Source organism: Musca vetustissima, unplaced genomic scaffold (assembly GCF_032173495.1).
Source record: "Musca vetustissima isolate MV318-11 ecotype Yass unplaced genomic scaffold, APGP_CSIRO_Mvet_v1 utg13972, whole genome shotgun sequence".
NCBI lineage: Eukaryota > Metazoa > Arthropoda > Insecta > Diptera > Muscidae > Musca > Musca vetustissima.
This window is the reverse complement of record NW_026875870.1, coordinates 172,938-180,889: the sequence shown is the minus strand read 5'-3', so window position 1 is coordinate 180,889 and position 7,952 is coordinate 172,938.

Genomic DNA, 7,952 nt, shown 5'->3' with positions numbered 1-7,952 from the left:
ATGTCATTGGCCATTGGCTTCAGTCGTTCACACAGCATACTGGATAGCACTTTATATGCGATGGGAAGGAGACTTATTCCTCTATAGTTGGCGCATATCGTCTTGTCTCCTTTTTTTTGTGCACGAGACACAGGATGCTGAGGTTCCAATCATTGGGCATGCATTCCTCTAGCCAAATTTTACTAATCAGCTGTTGTATGCTCCTGACCAGCATCTGGCCACCAGTCTGGAATAGTTCGGCTGGTAACCCATCGGCTCCTGCTGCTTTATTGTTCTTGAGCCGATTAATTGCTTTTATGACCGCATCTTGGCTATGTGGTATACACTCTATACCATCATCTCTTATTGGTTCTGTGGTATCTTCTTCACCACCACTTTTGATACCAAAAGGTTTTCAAAATGCTCCTTCCTCAAATGCTCCTTCCAGATCTTCAACACGCTGTCTGTATCTGTCACCAGGTTTCCTTCTTCATTATGTGCCTGCGTCAAAGCCTTTGGTTTGGTATTTTACACTTTGTCAAAATTTCCGGACTTCATTCTGAATCCTGTGCATCTCGCCCACGCTCACATTTTTCTTGTTCTTTCTTCTTTTTTCTGAAAACGGGTTTCTGGTCTCTCCTTTTCTCCCGATAATTCTCCATCACGTTACGTGTTGTTACTATCTGCAGGGTTGCCCTATACGCTGCGTTTTTCACATCAGTGGCATTACGACACTCGGGACAAGAAGTGCCGCGAAGTCAATCAACCTCATGCTGTTGTCGGATGTTTCGTCATGAAGCCTGAATTTTCCGATGGTGGGGCCAAAGATATTTTCCCTTCCTTCCTTCCGGTCATATGATGTTTCTAGGCGCTCGTAAAATATGTATTTAGTCTGTTCATCTTTATCTTCGGTCAGAGCACGGGCGCAAATGAGACGCTTTTATACGGATTATAGCAATTCGCTCATCTACTGGTATTTAAAATATACAGACAGCCGCAGCTCATCTGTATAATAAATAAGAAGACACGGACAGCCGACCGTTCTTGTCGAGTGGTTGTCAGTCACTCCTCTGTACACAAAATTATTGAGACACGGCGATACACGACCGCTCTATGTGAGTGGTTGTAAGTCACTAATTTTATTTTAAAATATTTATCCTTAAGTTCTACATAAACAACTCTTGCTTAGCCTAATCTCAAATACACAATACTTATCAATAAACCATTTGTTCTAATAATAGAATTTTATCTGTGGAGAGTTTTCCCATAGTGTGCGTCATAAAATCTCAACACCAACCGCAACAGTCTTATCAACGTTGCGTGTGGGATTTTAGACTCTTATCTTAAAACACTCCAACGATCAAATCTGCTACAATACAAAATTCTGTTTAAAGTATTTTGAACATGCTGACGACTGGCAAGAAGAGTTAACAAATTAAATTTCTGTTCAAAGTATTTTGAACAACTGTAGTGAATCTGGAGACGACGTCTTTTATTCTCCTGTTAACCATAAATCCGCATCCAAATTCATGTCTCGTTTAATGCAGTTATAATACAGGGCGTAATTATCTGATTTACTTACGCCATCGCATTTCCTGTAAGGCAATAATATCGGCTTTATACTTCTTGAGTACATCCGTTAAAAACTCTGTTTTTTACTGGAGTTTACTGGACATGTTCAAAGGTGCCCCACCTGTGGTATTTTACAGACATTTATAATAACCTTTTTTGTAGTAAATATATATGAAAGAAAATACTTTAGTTATGTTTGAAATGATTGTTGGAATGCAAAAAAAATAGTTTAAAAAAAAGAATTCTATCACTGAATTCTTCCTGCGCCCTTACAACCAAAACAATAAAAGTTTACAATGACAATGCGAATATATGGTCACCCATGTAAATTTTGCCGACAACTTAAAAAACTAGCCAAAGTGGTTTACGCAGATAGAGAACAAGATTGTCATATACAAAAAGTGGCTGCTGGTCGAAAAAAATTTAAACCGAGATTTTATGAGCGCTGTTCAAAGAGGCCCCACGTTGAAAGGTGCCCCCATCTCCCCTAATATATATATATATATAATTTTATTAGCGAAATTTTTATACATCTTTTTTTAGTTAAATAGATATTAGAACCAAACTATACTTTTAAACCAATTTTTTCTTTTCAGTTGAAAATCTGACCTTGATGAAATTGGATCACTTTCTTATCTCACAACACATCAAAATCAAAATCTTCTACAAAAATTATCCTCTGTCACAGCCACATATCGAACATTTTTTTCCGAGATGAAGCACATCGGGTAAGTGTAATTTCGTAAGTGTATTCTTAGTCCTGATTTATATTAGGCGAGTTTACTTGAGGCAATTTTTATCGTTCTCTTTTGAACTTGCTCCATGCGTCTATACACGGCAATTCGGCTTCCAAAATATTTTTTATTTGTTGTTTTTTCACATTTAAATATATATAAAATGTCGACAAATACGAAATACACAAAACGAATTGCCAAAAAATTGTCGGTACGAGCAATTTTTTTTCATTTCTATTCCCCTTGCCCCTCTCTCCTGCAAACAAAGACTTGCCGCAAGTAAACTCGCCTAATCTAAATTGTGACTTACTTCTCTTATAAATCTTCAATTATATATGTGTAAAGTTACAAACCTTAACATGCATTGTTATTCATTTGCCAGCCCATTAAAAATCTTGAAAATACAAAATTCCATTCACCATGCCAAATTTCATGCAAATCGAAAAATATATAGGGGTTTTGGTACATTAAATCGGACGAATACATATATGGGAGCTATATGGAATAGTACGTTTACATTTAACCGGATTTCGTTAACCCAGTGGGTTTCAATTGTCAATTCCTTTGCATATATGTCAAATAAATCCTCATAAAGTAGGTTAACCCGGTGAAAAGTGTACATGCCGTTTAAATCTGAACCGATATTCTCGGAACTTAACACACATAATTCTAGACTTAATTTAGTACGCCACGCCCAATTTCGTGTAAATCGAAAGATAGATAGGGACTTTGATACACCATTTACATTAAATCGGAAGAAAATACATATGGGAGCTATACGTAAATGTAAACCGATTTTCCCAATTTCAATATGGTTCGTCCTTGGACCAAAGAGATGAGCTGTGAAAAATTACATCCAAAGAGATGAGCTGAGAAAAATTACATCCAATTCGTATCATAAATGCGGCCTGTACTTTGTTTACAATTTAACATGGACAGACAGGCGGGCGGACGGACATGCATAAATCAAGAAAGTGATTCTGCGCATATTCTCAAAAGGACCCATGTGTATAACTCGTGTCCTTTTGTCTGTTACAAACATATGCACAAAGACATAATACCCTGCAAAACAGTGTGGTGAAGGGTATAAATATATGAGAGAGCTATATCGACAGCTGAACCGATTTCAACAACAAAATATCGTGCAAATAGAACAGGATCTACTTAATAAAAAAAAACATTCGGGACTAAATTCCATACCCGCTGCTTATTTTCGTGAATATAGAACAAACATAAACTCGAAACATAAACCAAAAATGAACCGATTTCAACGAAACTTGTCACTGGTTAGGTTATACTAATTTTAGTACGTTTTCTTCCTATCGGCCATATTTTGGGTCCTTGGTGCATCATTTACTTAATATCGGACGAAAATATTTGTTTGGGGAAAAAGAAATCCATTATTTTTCGGCAGAGGCTGTACTGATAGATTTCTCGTAAAGTATCGATCAAACAATTTCAGATTTATGCTCGTTGGAAGTGACATTTCGCGTATTTTTTATACCCTTCACCACACTGTGGTACAGGGTATTATGTCTTTGTGCGTATGTTTATAACAGGCAAAAGGAAACGATTGATACATGGTTACATTTGAGAATATGCATAGAATCACTAAATTAGGTCTAGAATGATGTATTTTAAGTTCAGATTTAGATATTATTAAAAAATTGCATTTATAAAAAATCCAAAGAATAGAAGACTGCGCCGGAACTTATAACAACTCTATTAAAATAAATATAGATACATATGTACGTATATTGTCTGTCCTGATTTATATTCGGCGAGTTTACTTGCGGCAATTCTTATCGTTCTCTTTTGAACTTGCTTCATGCGTCTATACAAGGCAATTCGGTTTCCAAAATATTTTTTTATTTGTTGTTTTTTCACATTTAAATATATATAAAATGTCGACAAATACGAAATACACAAAACGAATTGCCAGAAAATTGTCGGTACGAGCAATTATTTTTCATTTCTATACCCCTTGCCCCTCTCTCCTACAAACACAAACTTGCCGCAAGTAAACTCGCCTAATCTAAATAAAGACTCATAAAATTAATTAAAAATATAATGTTTTTAGAAGATTGATAGATAAAAATGAAAAAAACTACATTCGACATTTTGAATTGGGGCACATTCGGCCATATACAGATAGTGTAATATTATTTCCCTAAAATGTTTTTGAGTTTGTATTTAAAAATAATCTTTTATGGTTCGAAATTACATATATAACACCAGACTTGCTTCTGTTGACGAAAATGCCATAGAAAAATGTTATTTCTGATGATGTATGTGACCTTGAGACGTCAACGTCCGCCGGAAAATATAGCCTTCAAAGTCAAACTTTATGTCGCATATTATAACAAGATTAAGATTAAGATTACATTTATTGAGCCTTTGAAACAAACAGTAAATTTTTACAGAGTTGTCATAATATTTAGAAATACTTAAGATTGTAATGTATGATCAAAATTTACAATAATTATGTGTAAGCACCATGCTTAAGAGTAAGATAGACACAAAAATAAATTCAGAGTGTTAATGTTAAACAAAAATTCCTTGCTCCCGGGAATGCACTTATCTGGAGTGTTAATAAACTCAATTAAACTTATAATCTAAAAACAAAATAAAAACCAAAGGAAATCAAAAAATAATTTAAAAAACAAAAAACACAACAAACACGTATATTACCCCCTATGCGTACCAGGATAAGCTTTTCCGTAAAATGAACACCGAGTATTGACATTAATGTCAAAATTCGGTGGATTTTCATTAATATAACCAATAGGCGACAAGTAATTTGTATTCCTCCAAGAATATGATATTTGATTATTATAAACACCTGACACGTTACTGTTATCATGATTTTGCACCCTATGAATAAATTTTGATATCAAATCACAAACGTATAACCCAACAGGAGTAATTTTTGACTCACCATAAACCTCTCTGTTGGAAAAACGTTTGCAAGGTGATTTGAAATATTTACCAATACAGTGCCTCAAAACTTTTCGCTCCAATATTTCCATTTCCTTAATAACTATAGGGGATATAATGAACCATATTGGAAACGCATACAAGAACACTGGTCTTATGCTCGTTTTATACAGCAACAGTTTTGTCCGTACTGGAAGATCCTTATTCACCAAAATTTTAGAGAATGATCCTAAAATCCTATATGCCTTATTTACATTTTCCTGATGCATTCCTTATACATATAGCTTCCGTTTTAGGTGGATTAATTTTGATACCCCAATGCTGGTAAAATTGTGATACCAATTCCAAGTGATGTTTTACTTTAGATAACGCTAAATTTGTTGATTCATCATGCGCATATAATAAGGAATCATCTGCATATAAACGGCCGGTGGAACCTGAGACAGTATGAGGAAAATCGTGCATAAATATGCTATATAAATGGGGAGATAAAATCGATCCCTGGGGTACTCCACAATTAATTTCTCCTAGATCCGATAATAAATTATGAAATTCTACACAAAAAGTTCTACCAGTGAAGAAACTGTGGAATAATTTAATAACATGTGGATCAAAATCCAATTTAATCATTTTATCATTTTATTATCATTTTATATCAAAAGCTTTTTCTACATCAAGAGAAAGCGCAACCGTACACTTCCTTTCTCGCAAGTTACATACAATATCATTTTGAAATTTAAGTAAAGCGTCTGTCGTTGAGTGACCAGACTTGAATCCAAATTGAAGTTCCGGTATATACTTTGAATTTATTCCATAATCCATCTTAGAATGAATGACTCGCTCCAAAAGTTTTCCCAGATTAGAAAGCATTGATATCGGTCTTAAATTATTGATTTCGGAGTTATTTGGTTTTTTTATAACAGGTACGATTTTAGATATCTTCCATTTATTAGGAAAATATGCATTATTTAAACAATTATTAAATATTATCGTCAGAAATTCGAAGGCCTTAACTGGTAATTTCTTTATTATAAAGTTTGAAATTTTATCCAGGCTGCAAGATTTTTTATTGTTAATTTGCTTGCTGATGTTCACTATTTCGTCCATAGATGTAAGTCTTGGATTATTCAATGGGTTAAGAGACGATTCAGAACTATTAAAAACTAGCAGATTTGAATCACTAGAAATGACTTCACGTACAACAGATTCTATTTCTTGTATGTCTCCATTTAAAGCATGATGGTTGTAAATATTGCCGAAGTATTGCTTTAGTCTATCACAAGCAACCAAATCATCGTGTATCACAACATTGTTCTCAGATAGTTTTTTAATAAATGTCCTTTTCTTATAACCAATTATGTTGTAAATATTTTTATGGGCTCTTGGACCAGGTTTGATGTTCTGTAGCGTTTCAGAAAATAGTTTAGTCTGTTCAATTTCAATTTGACGCTTTATAATGATGTTCAATAGCTGAATTTGTTTTGATAAAAGACAGCAATTTGGATCTGATCTATCACGATGCCTATAAAAGATTCTTTTCAAGTTTCTTTGCCAATTAGACTTTAATTTAAAAAGATTTTTTATGGAATCCGAAATATTATATCTTTTAATAAAAGCTACTCTTGTTGAGTGTCTGGAATGTGTGTTATGTATCACTTCCGTAAATGTATCGATAAAGTCATCAATTTCAGCGTTAGAAAGACATATTTCGGAAGACGGAAAGTTTACTAATAAATCCCTTTTTGTATCATCTCTGAAGTCATCCCAATTAGTGTTTTTATATGAAGTGTAGTTTCTGGGAGAGATTAAAAGTATTGAAAACGTAGGAAATTTTAAACTTAATTTAAGAGGGAAATGGTCCGAAAATGATGCTAAACTTTTTATTTGAAAATTACACCATATTGGGTCCAATATACTAGAACTTACTAAAAAATGATCAAGAAACGAATTTCCATTCGGAAATGATGGAAGTGTGTCCGAAATTCTTGATATATAAACCGATGATTGTTGTAACCATGTAAATAATGTATTTCCATTGACATTGTTCGAAGTATCCCCCCACGATATGTGTTTAGAATTAAAATCACCACCCAAGATTAATCCATAGTAGTTTTGAGAAATCTGAAGCAAGGTGGATAAACTTTCGGCATATTGAGTGCGATCAGCATTGCATGGAATGTAAACAGATCCAACCAAAATTTCATGTACCATTCCATTTAAAATAAGATCTATACTAACAAAAACATTAGGGAAATGAAAGTTAGTAACATTAACCCTTTTAAATTTATACGAATTCCTTAATGCTACAGCAACACCCTGTGGACTGTTGTCTCTAATAAATGTAAAATTTTCCAATCTAACCCTGTGAGCATCTCTTAAATGTGTTTCTTGTATGAAACCGAAATCAATTTTGTTCATATTTAAAATACTCGATAATTCTATCCTTCGGCTCACTTCTATAAGTGACCTCACATTAAATGATAGGAAATTTAGATTATTATGGACCATATTGATTTTTTATTTCTTCCAAAAGTTCCAAACATTGTTCCTTAGCCTGATCTTTTGTTAGAGTTCTATACCGCCTAACAAAATGTTCAATCCTATCCTCAAGAGTCGGAGCTTCTGGTTGACAAATATTTTTTCGCAATTTTTAAAAATTCTTCAATTATTAAAGGCTTTGGCCTTGTATGTGTAGCAAAGCAACTGGCAAATGTTTGCCTGGGATCTATA